Below are 14,296 nucleotides of genomic sequence, written 5' to 3'. Positions count from 1 at the left end.
AGGATCTATAAAGCTGAGAGCACTCCTTCTACAATGCAAGGGACACAAGCCAAAAATAGATGTTGTTACTGGGGCATGCACAACACACCTGGAGCCACATACAGAGAGGTCAGGAAGCCCAGAAAGGTGGAGAGAAGGAGGGACCTGAGGTCAAAGGTCTTGATTGGGACCAGAGCTGTATTCAGCCAGGGTTTGCCTTGTGGATTTATAGTAATCAGGCACGAGCTCCAGGTCCCACTGTGATTCAGAATGTCACTATAGCATATCTTCCCAGCCCATGTGGGATTTGAAGGTCAACAGGACCATATAGATAGGTTTCGTTTAGCTGTCCTGTGGGGAGGTAGTCATGAGAAAGTAGTTGTATTCTTGCTTTATGATGGTGTTGAAAGCATGAAGTACAATTGTGGGTCTTTAAGTGCCAATTGATGGATGTTTGTATCATTTCAGTTTTCTGATATTATGAATAATCTGTTAAGAATGTTCATGTCTGTGGGTATATACATTTTCATTTTTTCTTATGATACCTAAAAAATGGGATTGCTAGATAGCCAGAAAATTTGTATTTTACTTTTTAAGAGTTTGCCAAACTGTTCTCTAAACTGGCTTGCCATTTTATATTCTCGCTAGTAGTGCATGAGGGATTCTGGCTTTTCACCATCCTCACTAGCATTTATTATTTCTGTCTTTTTTATTATAGTCATTACTGGGGATGAAATGCTATCTCATTGTGTTTTTAATTTGCACTTCCCAAATGACTAATGATGCTGAGCATTTTTATGTGCATTAAATTTTTTAAATTAAAGATATTCATTGTAGAAAATTAAAAATATCCAAAAGAAATCAAGGGAAAAATGCCTGTGTTTCCACAGTCTAAATATAAACACTGTTACCATTTGATGGGATTTTCTTCATTCATATATATGTATATTTATCTTTATTTTATTTATTTCATAGAATTAGGGTCCTATTGTGTACCCTGCTTTGGAAAAAAAGTACTCATTTCTCTATATTTACTGATATCATTGGATATTGTAGGAGTTACTTTTTCATTGCTGAGACAAACACTTGACAAGGAGCAGTTTTATGGGAAGAAAGCGTTTATTTCAGTCTTACAGATTCAAGGGGAAACTTCATGGTGGTGGAAGAACCTGGCTCACTTCATCACACATAGCACAGGGAAAACTGCCGACATTGGTGAGCATGAACAGCCAGAGCTCATGTTGGCTCTCTTCACACCCAGTAGGGCTGGGCTCAATCCACCCCAGTGCCACACCTCTTCCAGCAGGGCTCAGCACACTGGAGACTTAGGTAGGAAGCTTAATCTTTTTTTTTTTTTTTTTCAAGGCATGGTCTGACCTGGGATTCACAATGTAGTCTCAGCATGGACCTCGAATTCATGGTGATCCTCCTACCTCTGCCTCTCAAGTGCTGGGATTAAAGGCATGTGCCACCATACCTGGCGAAAGCTTAATCTTGATTAAAAGTATCTCAGGCAATGGGGATGTACATTTATATTCAAACCACTACAGATATTGTTTTATAATTCTGTTGCCCCACCCTCACCCCAGTGTAATGATCTTACTCATTTTTACAGATGAAATCTGATGTAGAATCCTGATATGCAAAGTGAAAATCAGAGCTTCTCTGAATAGGGGGTGGGTGGAATGTTGATAGATCACTTGGCCTCTCTGCTGCTTTTATTTTATTTTTTCTTCTTATTAGCTATGGAGATACTCAGTATGTAAACAGCACATGTTGGTACCATCCTTATGCTCATTTCTGCCTCCCCGCCCCTCCAAAGGGACCCTTCCCATTGGGATACCAGTCATCCCCATGAGGATTGTGGGTTGTGCATTGTGGGGGCAGCCATCAGTTATGGGGAAGAGGCAATGTCCCTGTGCATAATCTTCCAATTTGTGGCTCTAACAACCTTTCCGCCCCTCTTCTGGAAAATTCCCTGAGCCATGTTGGGTTTGTCTTAAGTCTACTTCAGTGATGGGCTCTTAGGAGCCTCTGGGTCTCTGGTTTGGTAGGTGTTGAGTGTCCTCAGTGTCTATCTCCTTCACCCTTGTGCTGATATCAGATTCAGCAAGAAAACATGTACTGCTTTAAAATTTTTTTTGTTTATTTATATTTATTTATTTGAGAGCGAGAGTGAGAGCAAGAGCGAGAGAGAGAGAGAATGGGCATGCCAGGGCTTCCAGACACTGCTAACAAACTCCAGATACATGCAACCCCTTGTGCATCTGGCTAACGTGAGTCCTGGGGAATTGAGCCTTGAACCAGGGTCCTTAGGCTTCACAGTCAAGTGCTTAACTGCTAAGCCATCTCTCCAGCCCATGTGCTGGTTTAAACAAAATTAATTAATTAATTTATATGCAAGCAGACAGGAGAGAGAGAGAGAGAGAGAGAGAGAGAGAGAGAGAGAGAGAGATAGAGAGAGAGAAGAGAGGGAGACAGACAGAGAGAATGGGCAAGCCAGGGCTTCTAGCCACTGAAAACTAATTACAGATATATGTGCCACTTTGTTTATGTGGCTTTATGTGGGTTCTGGGGAATTGAACCTGCATTGTTAGGCTTTGCAGGCAAGTGCCTTAACTGCTGAGCCATCTCTCCAGCCCACTGTATTGCTTTTGAGACCAGGTTTCAAGGCTCTTATATGCCATTTTAAATAAATTCTTTACTGTTGAAGGCTGAGATTTCAAGGTGGTTAAGAAGATGGAAGCAAGCTTCTGGCATTGATCTTATCTTTACCCGTAGGTTAGCAATGTCCCTTCCTGGGACTTGTTTGTGAAATGGCAGTAGTGATGGTACCCACTGCCCGTGGAGAGTAGTATAGGCATCTGGGCTTGTTTACAATAATTTTGTGTACCTCAGCTTCAATTAACTTACTTTCACAGTTATATAACATAAAGTTTGAACAAACAATTTGAAAAAGAGCCTTTAAGTGAACATGCTGACAGGAATTGCTTCTCTTGGGAAGCCATATGAACTGGCCCTACGTATAGTTCAGAAAGAAAAAAATAATCAGTTTATACTATCTTGGTACACAGCTATGATATGAGCTCTTGGATAATTTATCTTGAGTGTCATGACAATTTCTGCAAAAGCATTTTTTCATTATGATTTTGTAAAGTGAGATTGCAAAATGTTTACGTTTAAAAAGCATATTGAAAATGTTGACTGTGGGGTCCCTAATGTGGCATACTGAGGAAAATCTGCCCCAGGACACCTTGGTGACGCTGCACGATTTCTTTTGTGTGTGTGTGGGGGTGCATGCATGTTGATATGGGTGTAGACAAACAAGTATGATAAAGTGCCTATTCACATGTGTGCACACGGAGGCCGGAGGACAACCTTGGGTATCGCTCAACCTTTTCTTTCTGAGACAGGGTCTCCTGTTGGCTTTGAGCTCACTAATTGGGCTAGATTAGTTGGCTAGTGAACCCCTGGGATCCTCCTGTCTCTGTCTCCCCAGTGTTGGGATTATAGGCATGTGCCATTGCACCTGTTATTTTTATATGGAATCTTGGGGTCAAACTCAGCTCCTCACATTTGTTAAGTAATCAGTTTACTAAGTGATCCATTCCTGCCACACTTTCCTTGCAGCCCAACAAAAGTGCTTCAAAACCTTTTTTTTTTTTTAAAAAAGAAGGGTTTCCTCCCAAAGGGGAGTTTTAATACCAACATATATGGCTTGTTTTGGAAGGAGACATATTTTATCATGCTTGCTTGTTATCATATAGAATGTAATGCTATCTAACCATATCTACCATTCTAGTCACCTTCCTCTTATATTTTTGTGAGACAAATTTTCAACCAAGGGTTTTTTGACTAATTATCTCTTATTCATTCAAATCTGTTTGCATTTTCTACAATGATAATTTATTGCTTCTATCATGTAAGTCCTGTGTGTTGGATATATTTGTGCATACCTTATGGCTTAATTATTAATTTGTTTATTGTTAATACTACTATAATTATTAATATTATAACTGGATATTATCCTCCATTATTCCATTAGCTTTTTAAAAAATTACTTTTATTTGTTTATTTTAGAGATAGAGAGAAAGAGAGGCAGATAGAGAATGGGTGCATAAGGACCTTTAGCCATTGCAAACAAACTCCAGATACATGTGTCACCTTGTACATTTGATTTATGCGGGTACTGGGGAATTGAACATGGGTCCTTAGGCTTCATAGACAAGCACCTTAACCACTAAGCCATCTGGCCAGCCTTCCATTACATTTCTAATTGGTTGTTATTGCTATCCAAATATGCTTGGACTGCCATATGGCAGGCTTTAGCAGTGTTACACTTAGCAGAACACAAGCTGTTACGTCAAAGCACTAATGAAACAATTACCAAAAGCAATGGCAGTAGTCAGTATTACTTTAGGGGGTCTCCACGGCCTCTCACATCTTCCAGAAAAAATAGTGGTCATAGATGATTGCTGGGTGAGGGAGGGTTATGTCCTTTAGTGGTAGAGCCACTGGTGAGTTGTCCATTCTTCTGTAAATAACCTCCCACACATGATCATGAAAGCAACCCTAATTTAACTCAGTGGGTGAAACCCAAACAAACAAATAAACAATGCATGAAAGTAGAATGGGGAATCTAATTAAAAGATGAAGCATTTTAGTGGAAGGGAGAAGGGGAAGAGGGAGGGTAACTGGGGGAGAGAGTGAGGTCAAAATACTATATATATATATATATATATATATATATATATATATATATATGTATACATACATGTACACACATCCATATATATGTGTGTGTGTGTATGTTGTGTATATGTGCATGCAAGTGTCAACCCCACCCCTCCAAAAAATTACACTCTTTCCTAGCAGCTAGAAAAGTGGTAAGGGGTAGGAGGACACATTACTTTGCACGGTGCACATCAAAGCAGGCTAACTGCTTCTCCATCATCAATCTTATCTAAGCATCATGCCAGCTCTGTATCTTTTTCTCTGAATTCTCTTCCTCTATATCTTTGCTTCTCTTGCCACCCAAACTTGTGCTTACGACATTACTCCAGCTCTGCTTGTAAGAGCATTTCTCTGATTAGTACCACTCAAGCTGGGACCTTGAGTGAGGAAGCATCCTAGATTAGTTATCTGTTGTGGAGTTTCAATTGAGCTAACATTAGTGCAGTATGGCATGTGTTTTCTCACAGTTTCTGTGGGTCAGGAGTCTGTGAGCAGCTCTGCTGATGGTCCTCATGTGAACTCTCTCATGAGGAGTCTGTCAAACTATTTCCAGGGCTTTAGTTCTCTTGAGACTCAGTTGGTAGGAAGGGGATGTTCCCATGCCTGCTTGCAGGATTTAGTTTTTTATTACTCTGGTTTGAATATTTTTGTCCCTTCCTAATGCAAGTGTTGGGAGCTTGTGCCCCAGAGCAACGTCACTGTGATGTGGGTATTTAGGTCATGAGTGTGCTGTTTTTATAAGTGGGTTGATGTCAGTATAAGAAGAGCTTATTGAAATATATGTGCAGGTATCTGTTCATATGTGTGCACATGGAGTCTGGAGGACATAGTGTTTCCTCTGGAGAATGCAGTTTTATTAATTATGGACTTTACTGAATGAACAATTTGTGTGTTGGCCACATTCTCCTTGAGTTATCCTCCTATATCCTCTTTCCCCTGACCCTATTCCACTGAATGCCTTCCTCTCTGGGGTTGTTGGTATTCACCATAGGGTCATGAGTGGAGGATGCAGTACCATCTCAGAAGCTGAGACTGAGCTCTAATCTTGCACTTCCTCTCCTGAAGAACTGTGAGAAATAAACACACATTATTAATTGTATATATTAATGGGATTCAGTATGATTTTTCTATACTTTCAAATAGTATTTACTGTTCAAATCCACTCTCCCCCTTTTTTTTACCCTTTTACTCCTGAACCCTAGTAATTACTATTATACTTTCAGGTCAACAGCTTTTAGCTTTCACACATGAGAGAATATTCCTTGTCTTTCTGTGTCTTGCTTATTTCTCCTCACACAGTGTTTTCTAATACTATCCATTTTTCTGCAAATTACAGGCTTCCATTCTTCTTTGGGGCTGAATATATGTAACGTCCCATTGTGTATATTTGTCACATTTTCTATGTGATATTCTATTATAACAGCACTGAGGGGACTAAGATACTTGCCAGGTGGCATCTACAGAACCAGAGTGTTTTCAGGCTATAGTAGCTAGCTTTTCACAAGGCAAGAGAGTGAGAGTGAGGTAGAGATACAGGTGAGAAAACCCAAGCCAGAAGACAAGGAGGATTAAACTTTGCCTCTTAAGAGAAATATTAGAGAACCAAGGACATATCTTTAAAACCATCACAGAATTTTTCTTATTGTGCTTTGGAGAATAATGTAAGTCATTAAGCTATTTTTTTCATGCTTAGCATGCATAGGAGAATTATTGATATCTGTGTTTGCATTTTATAATTAGCCAGCTCACTAAACTTTTATTAGATCCAAAAGTTTTCATCAAGTTCTCTTGAGGTTTCTAGGTACATACAATGTATTTCCTTTCCTCCAATGTTTATGCTGTTTTTCCTTCTTGTTTGTCCAATTATTGACTAGAATTAGCCAAATGATAACAATAAATACAAAGATAAATAATGGTGGTGGTAATGGATATCCTTGTTTCATTCCTCACTTTAATGGGAATGTCTTTAGTATTTCACCAATAAGAATGATGCTGGCTACCTCTTAGTTTATGTTCAGGAAGCATGTTTCTTGTGTGTTCACTAATCTCTTTAGCTCTTTCTGGTGTTTGGAGCTTGGTTACATTGTAATGTTTTAGGCATTGCACAGTCTTGGATTTCCTGAAGCATCAAGTGAAGGATTTCAGACATGTAGCATCCTGGCAGCTGGCTAGGTCCAAGCTTACATCCAATGGGAAGGCAGGAGAATGCTATGCTTTGCTTTGCTTTACTGGTTTCTGGTTCTTTTCTGCCACTTTTCCCTCACAGAACTCTGTCATATTTCATTTTCTGTCCCTGAAAATCATAGTGTTAAGAAAAAAAGAATCATATAGACAGAAGAGTGATGTTGCCTCAGTGTATACAGATCAGATCAAATCAGACCATCTGTGGATGGTGATCATGCATCCACCTCCCCACTCTCTCTTCCAGAGAAGAGACTGGTTGACTAGCATAAGCCTGCAGAAAGGAGACCTCAGGAGGAAGATTAACAAGTGGTGGAACAGCTGAAGTGATGGCCAGCAGATTGTGATGGGTATCACAGCTGCAAATGTCTTAGTGCCCTGCTTATGGAGAGTAACATCCTGACAGCAAACAATGACCAGGTAGTTTCCATGCAACCCAGTGGCAAAGGTCCTTTGTTCTCCCCTGCTGCTGTCGACGTTCAGTCATTTCTCATGGCCACAAGTAGGTGTGTGCTGTGCAGCTGCTCCTCCAGCATCATGAATATACTGGGTCAGGAGTAGTTCATGGCCTCTGGCGGCGTTGTTTCCGGCTTTGTCGGTTATGTGTGTAACGCTGCTGCAGGAAGATATGGGTCTTCACTTGGTGCACTGGGCACAATCATGGGTGTGCTTGCAGCATTGTGCTCTCAGATCCCAAAGGGAGGCTCACTATCTCCTCCTCCTCCCCATGTTTGCCTTCACAGCGGGGAATGCCCTCAAAGCTGCCTTTCCCACAGATGCAGCTGGAATGAAATCTCCTGATCATGCAGCACATCCCGGGGGAGCTGTTTTTGGTATGGTACATTACTTATGGTCATGAACACATTTGGAAGAATAGGGAACTTCTAGCAAAAGTATGACACAAAGTGAGGACTAATGGCGCCAAGAAAGAAAGTGGCTCTGAGATCTAAGTTGACCACTGGGAAACTGATCTAAGAGGGGCTGGCCAGTACTGGTGCATCTGACCCATGCTGCCTGGGAGCCAAAGGCCCATAAGCCTCAGAGGTCCCATGGCCATTTTCCCCCCTGTGAGTCATCTATCCTCTCTGGTGTTTTAAACTGTCCCCAGTTCATGTCTTCTAAGAGAAAATTATGACAAAGTTGTGAACTAAAATTTGTATTTTCAGTTTTTAATACAGGATGGAGCCTTCAAGGGGTGGGGTCTGGGGGGAGGTTATTAGGTCAGAGGGGGCCTTGCTCTTTGAAGAGGCTAAGGTAGTTCTTAGAGTTAGCTTTTAAGAGAGGGTTATTATAAGAGCAAGCCTGTTTCCTTCCTTTGCTGTGTCCTTCTCTCTCCGCCATGTGGGCTCTCTGTCTGGTATGTATTGGTGCCACTGTAATGCTGTGTACCACAAGGTCCTAACCAAAGCTGAGCCTCTAGAGCCATGAGACCTGAGCCACATAAACTTCTTTTCCACAGTGTAAAGTGTCTAGCCTTACAGCCTTAGTTATTCTGTCATGGAAACAAAAAATGGATTAATACACTATCCATTGTTAGAGATTCCTTTGTCATTGGGTAATGTGTAGACTGCAGTGCAGTGTTTAGGGGAGCCTGTATTATCACTGTCAGGGTACTGAGAGTGTGTCATTTACCATTCAGGCGGGACTATAATGAAGTTGGAAGTAGACTTAACTGGTGGCTTCTCCAGCAGTTTTTCCTGGAAACCATTTCTCTAGGAGGTTGGCCACTGAAAAAGTGATCTTGATAACCCAAGATCTTTTTTATGGAGACTGTCAGTATCATATTCACTTCTGACCATGTTTAACCCATGCACTGTGATGATTTCTCCTTTGTTGACTCAGGGGAAATGGATTTCCTAACCAGTTGGCTATAATAGTTGGATATAACATCCAGAAAACTGGTAAACAACCTGTAAATGCCCTTGTGACTGGCCCAGTTGAAGTACCATCATTAGTTGTGCTGCTTAAAGTGTTGACCAATAGTATTAGTGTTAGTGTTTATTTGGGGTTTTCTGGACAATCAGATTCCATCCCAAGGTACAGAATCCAAAACTCCATTGAATAAAATTCACAGTTGAGGCAGGGTGTGGTGGAGCATGTCTTTAATCCCAGCACTCAGGAGGCAGAGGTAAGAGGATCAGCATCACCATGAGTTCTAGGCCACTCTGAGAATACAAAATGAATTATTCCAGGTCAGCCTGGGCTAGAGTGAGACCCTACCTCAGAAAACCATGCTTTAGACATGCTAATCTAATAACCTTAGGTCACATTAAAATCCTCTGGAGGGCTTAAAAAGATGCACAGGGTAGTGGGTTTTGACCATGGTGACTCCTTCCTAACCCTGTTCAATACATGCAAATCAAATTCTGAACCCTTAGGCATCAGGAGGCTATAGAAACATAGTAAAAGATATCAAAGAGAGAAAAATTATGAAGAGGAGCAATATTTATACTCTGTTCTGGAATGTTCTGAGAATTTGGATACCATCTGTTTTTGCACCTTTTTTTTCAAGTTGTCACCATGACACTTATCAACTGTCAGGGTACTGATGGTGTGTCATTTACCATTCTGGTGGGATTATAATGAAGTTGGAAGTGGACCTAACTGGCTTCTCCAGCAGTGCTCTTAGCTCTTAGACACAACCAATTCAACTAGCACACCTGAAGGGGAACTTCTAGCCTACAAGTGTCCTGTTCTTAAAGAAAAGATTAAGGTAGGGTAGAAATTCAGCTAGGGAGAACTCAGGGTAATACATACCCTTTGCTTATTTTCTCTGCTCATTCTTGAGGAAAGCTGAAGGATGGGGGTTAAGTTTGTATAATGTGTGTGTGAGTGTGTGTGTGTGTGCTGGGGATGGATTTGAGGGCCTTGTGTGTACTTGGCCAGCACTCTATCACTGAGCTACATCTCTAACACTTTGTGTAACTTTCCAATGTGGAATTTGAGAGTCATTAAGGAGCCCATGAGAGCAGTGAAAGTTTTTCCTAGGACCTATCTGGTTATGCCCGAGTAACTTTAAAGCCTCCACTCTATAAGGCTTTTGGGTGGACATTGGTTGGTTTTGTCTGAGGAAGTGGTGTCATAAAGGGAAGAAGTATCAAGGTGAAAGGTGGAGATACCACTCTGGGCTTGAGCAGTTTCCAGTTTCTGTTTCTGAGAGGGCCTTTGCGCATTTGAAGGTTAGGGTTGCCAGTGATGGCTCCGTATCCCACCATAATATACTCCAGCTTCCCTATATATCAGAGTGTATAATACTGGGGACTGTTGGCTATTGAGAAAACTATCTATACTAAGACTCGTTATGTTGTTACTTTAAATCTTTTCCATTCTTTTTTTTTTTTAAGATTTTATTTTTATTTATTTTTTAGAGACAGAGAGAGTAAGAGAGAGAGAGAGTGGGAATGGGTGCACCAGGGCAACCAGCCACTGCAAACGAACTCCAGACCCATGTGCCACCATGTGCATCTGGCTTATGTGGGACCTGGAGAATTGAACCAGGGTCCTTAGGCTTTGTAGGCATGCGCCTTGACCACTAAGCCATCTCTCCAGCCCCATTCTTTTTTATATAATGTAATTTTTAGTTAACATGTGGAGTTTTAGGTATCAGGGCATTTTCAAGTACTATTTATTTTAGTGGGTTCCTCTTCCCCTTCTTTTCTTCTCTCTGCTTATAGTCGTTCCCTTCTGTTTACATGTCATATGTGCCATTTCACCCTGTCCCCACCACCCACTAGGATATACTAGTTTTTCCAGCACCTTTTTATCATCTTATTACCTTCATTTGGTCACCATTTTACCTGTTAGATCTTACCCACGTTACTCTACTTTATATGCATACAAATAGATATGACATGCTAGAATCTGTATATGAGAAAGAACACGTGTTTTTGGCTTTTCTGTCTTTGGATCACCTTGTTAATATAATTCTTTTCAAATCCATCCATTTTCCTGCAAATTCCATAATTTTACTTTTCTATGCTTCTGTGTAAAAGTTCATTCCTTTATTTATTTGTTTATTTGAGAGAGAAAGAGCTAAGACAGAGAAAATGGGTGTTCCAGGGCTTCTAGCTATTGCAAATGAACTTCAGATGCATGCACCATCTTGAGCATCTGGCTTTACTTGGGTACTGGGGAATCAAACCTGGGTCCTTAGGCGTTGCAGGCAAATGCCTTAACCTCTGAGCCATCTCTCCTGCCCTAAAGTTTCATTTTATATGTACTACCTTTTTATTATTAATTTACCTGCTGATGAGTCCAGTTAGCAAACACTTTTTCTCATTACGTGGGCTATTTGTTTTGCTGATGGTTTCTTTCATCATACAAAAGAACTGAATTTCATATAGTTTCAGTTGTTAAGTTTTTGGTTATTTCCCATGTTGTTGGAGTCCAAATTTTCTTCAGAAGCTTCTTGCCTATGTCAAGTTGTAATGTGTGTTCTCTGTTTTCTTCTACCAGATGCAATACTTCACTGTTGTTTTTTTGTTTGTCTGTTTTGTTTTTTTTCAAGGTAGGGTCTCACTCTATCTGAGGTGGACCTGAAATTCACTCTATTGTCCTAGGCTGGCCTTGAACTCATGGTGATCCTCCTATCTCTGCCTCCCAAGAGCTGAGATTAAAGATATGTGCCCCATGCCTGATTCACTTCAGGTTTCGATTAATGAATTTGATTCACTTTGAGTGGGTATTTGTGCAAGGTGACAGATACGGATCTGTTCTCACTCTTCTGCAGCTGGATACCTTAGTTTTTCTAGCACCATTTGTTGAATAAGCTCTTTTTTTTTCTCCCATGGAATGCCTTTGGCTCATTGGTTAAAAAAAGAAATTAGGTGACCAAAGCTCTGCGGGTTTACTTCTGAGTCCTCTATTTTTGGTGCCACCGCCATGCTATTTTTTTGTTTTGTTTTGTTTTTTTGGGGTAGGGTCTCACTCTAGCTCAGGCTGGCCTGGAATTCACTATGGAGTTTCAGGGTGGCCTCGAACTCACACCGATCCTCCTACCTCTGCCTCCCGAGTGCTGGGATTAAAGGCCCAGCTCCGTGCAATTTTTTTCAGCAACATTTTTTATTAGATATGAACATATTTTGTATATAAACAACACATGTTGGTACCATTCTTTCTCTCCTCCTTGCTCCTTTTCTGAAGAGGCCTTCCTCATTGGGGATGCAGGTCAACCCCATGGGGATTGTGGGTCATGCATGATGGGGACAATGTCTCTGTTGAAAATGTCTCAACTTGTGGTTCTAACAATCTTTCTGCCCCCTCTTCTGCAAAATTCCCTGAGCCATGCTGGGGGCATTTTAAGTCTACTTTAGTGATGGACACTTAGGAGCCAGTACCAGATATGGGTTCCTTTCCACCGAGAGGATCTGTTATCCAGTCCAAGAGCAGTTTGTTACCCACCATGGCTGTGTGCCACTATTGCACTTGTGTGAGCATCATGTCAGGTTGTTTGCTTCTGAGTCGCTTAGATTTTGAGTTGTTTGGACAGATGTTGGCCACTTTCCTCTGGTTGCTCATGTGGTGCCTTCTAGCACTAGATGGGCTAATTGTCTGAGGACTGGCTCTCCTCCCGATTCCAACCAGGTCTGTCCATGGTCCATGCTGACAGTGTATTGTGTCTTCAGCAGTAGGGTGTTACCATTAACCTCTGGTGGGTAACCAAGTGTCTTGTTTGTTTTGGGAGATCTAGTGGGTCTCTCTGATTAATAGCTCATTGTGGATGTAGACCTCATCCTGGCATAGGGAATTAGAGGCCAGTTCCAAGGGAAAAGAAAAAAGGAAATGACAGAAAAGAAAGAAACAGGAAAAATTGGAGGTTAGGTTTCATCTCATTCTCTTCAGGGCCCTTCGATTCATGTGCTCCCCCTAAGGTCCTCTTGAGGGTTCTACCTTATAGTCTGACTTCCAGGATGTAGGATTCTATGGTTCCAGTTCAATTTGGGTTAAATTTTGTGTCCCTCCCCCATCTTCTCCCTCCCCCAAGCCTCACCCTCCCTATTATCCAAGCCTTGAGATCTATTCGGGTATGTCAGCAACTTGGGCTGATCCAGTTTAAGAACTGCAGATGAGTGAGACCATGTGACAGTTGTCTTCTGTGATTGTTTGAGTTCACTTAGGATGATCTGTTCCAAGTTTGACCATTTTTCTACAAATTTCAATGTGTCAGTTTTTCTTACTCCTGAGTAGAATTCTATCATGTAGATATACCACATCTTGGTTATCCATTCATCCAATGATGGGCACCTGGGTTGATTACAGTTTTTAGCTACTATGAATTGAGCAGCTATAAACATGGTTGAGCAAATATCTTTGAACTGAGATGTGGAGCTTTTAGGGTAAATGCTCAGTAAGGGAATAACAGGGTCTGTTGATAACTCTATATTCATCCTTTTCAGGAGTTTCCATAGTGATTGCCACAGTGTTTGTACCAGCTTATGTTTCTGCCAACAGTGAATGAGTGTTCCTACTTTTCCACAGCCTCACCAATATTTGTTTTCATTTGATTTTTTTTTTTTTTAATGTTTGCTACCTTTACAGGGGTAAGGTAGAATCTCACAGTTGTTTTAATTTGCACTGATGATTAGGGATGTTGAACATTTTCATAAGTCTGTGTTAGCTCTTTGTAATTCTTCCTCCAAGAACTCCCTGTTTAGTTCTCTGCCCCACTTTTGGAGTGGGTTGTTTGATTTTTTTATTGTTTAGTTTTTGAGTTCTTTGTAGCTTCTAGGTATTAGCCTTCTGTCAGTATAGCTTGCTAAGATTTTCTCCCATTCAGTGGGAAATCTATTATTCCTTGCTATTTTTGTCACTGTTGTTGGGTAGTATAATTTGAGATCAGGTATTGTGAAATCTCCAGATAAGGTCTTTCTTCTTATGATTGCTTTGGCTATTGGTTGTCTTTTGTGTTTCCATACAAATTCTTAGATTGCCTTTCCTAGTTCCATGAGGAATAGCATTGGGATCTTGATGGTCATTGCAACAAAATTACTTTGGCAATATAGACATTTCCACAATGTTAATTTTCCCAATCCAGGAGCATGGAAGGTCTTTCCATCATCTATTATCTTCTTCTGTTTCTTTTTACTCAGTGTCTTTGTCAAATACCTTTTCTGCATTGATTGGGATGGCTATGTAATTTTTTCCTTAGATTTATTTTTAAGTTTATTTACATTTTTTGATTTGCTTATATTGAACCAACCTTGCATTTCTGGTCATGATGAATGATATTAATAGTTAATGTGTTTGTGAGTTCAGTTTGCAAATGTCATGTTGAGAATTTTTTTAAGTTTATTTATTTGAGAGTGACAGACAGACAGAGAGAGAGAGCCAGATCGATAGAGAGAGAATGGCATGCCAGGGCCTCCAGCCATTGCAAATGAACTCTAGATGCATGTGCCACCTT

General features: G+C 40.8%; 1 pseudogene; it reads left to right on the top strand.

Moving 5' to 3' along the window:
* The first annotated feature begins 7,111 nt into the window (after positions 1-7,111).
* LOC101596805 lies at positions 7,112-7,844 on the top strand (annotated as a pseudogene).
* The last annotated feature ends 6,452 nt before the right edge of the window (positions 7,845-14,296 follow it).

The sequence above is a fragment of the Jaculus jaculus genome, chromosome 9, assembly GCF_020740685.1.
Source record: "Jaculus jaculus isolate mJacJac1 chromosome 9, mJacJac1.mat.Y.cur, whole genome shotgun sequence".
Classification (NCBI taxonomy): Eukaryota; Metazoa; Chordata; class Mammalia; order Rodentia; family Dipodidae; genus Jaculus; species Jaculus jaculus.
Note: the sequence above shows the minus strand (reverse complement) of the source record. Positions and strands in the feature narration are given on the sequence as shown.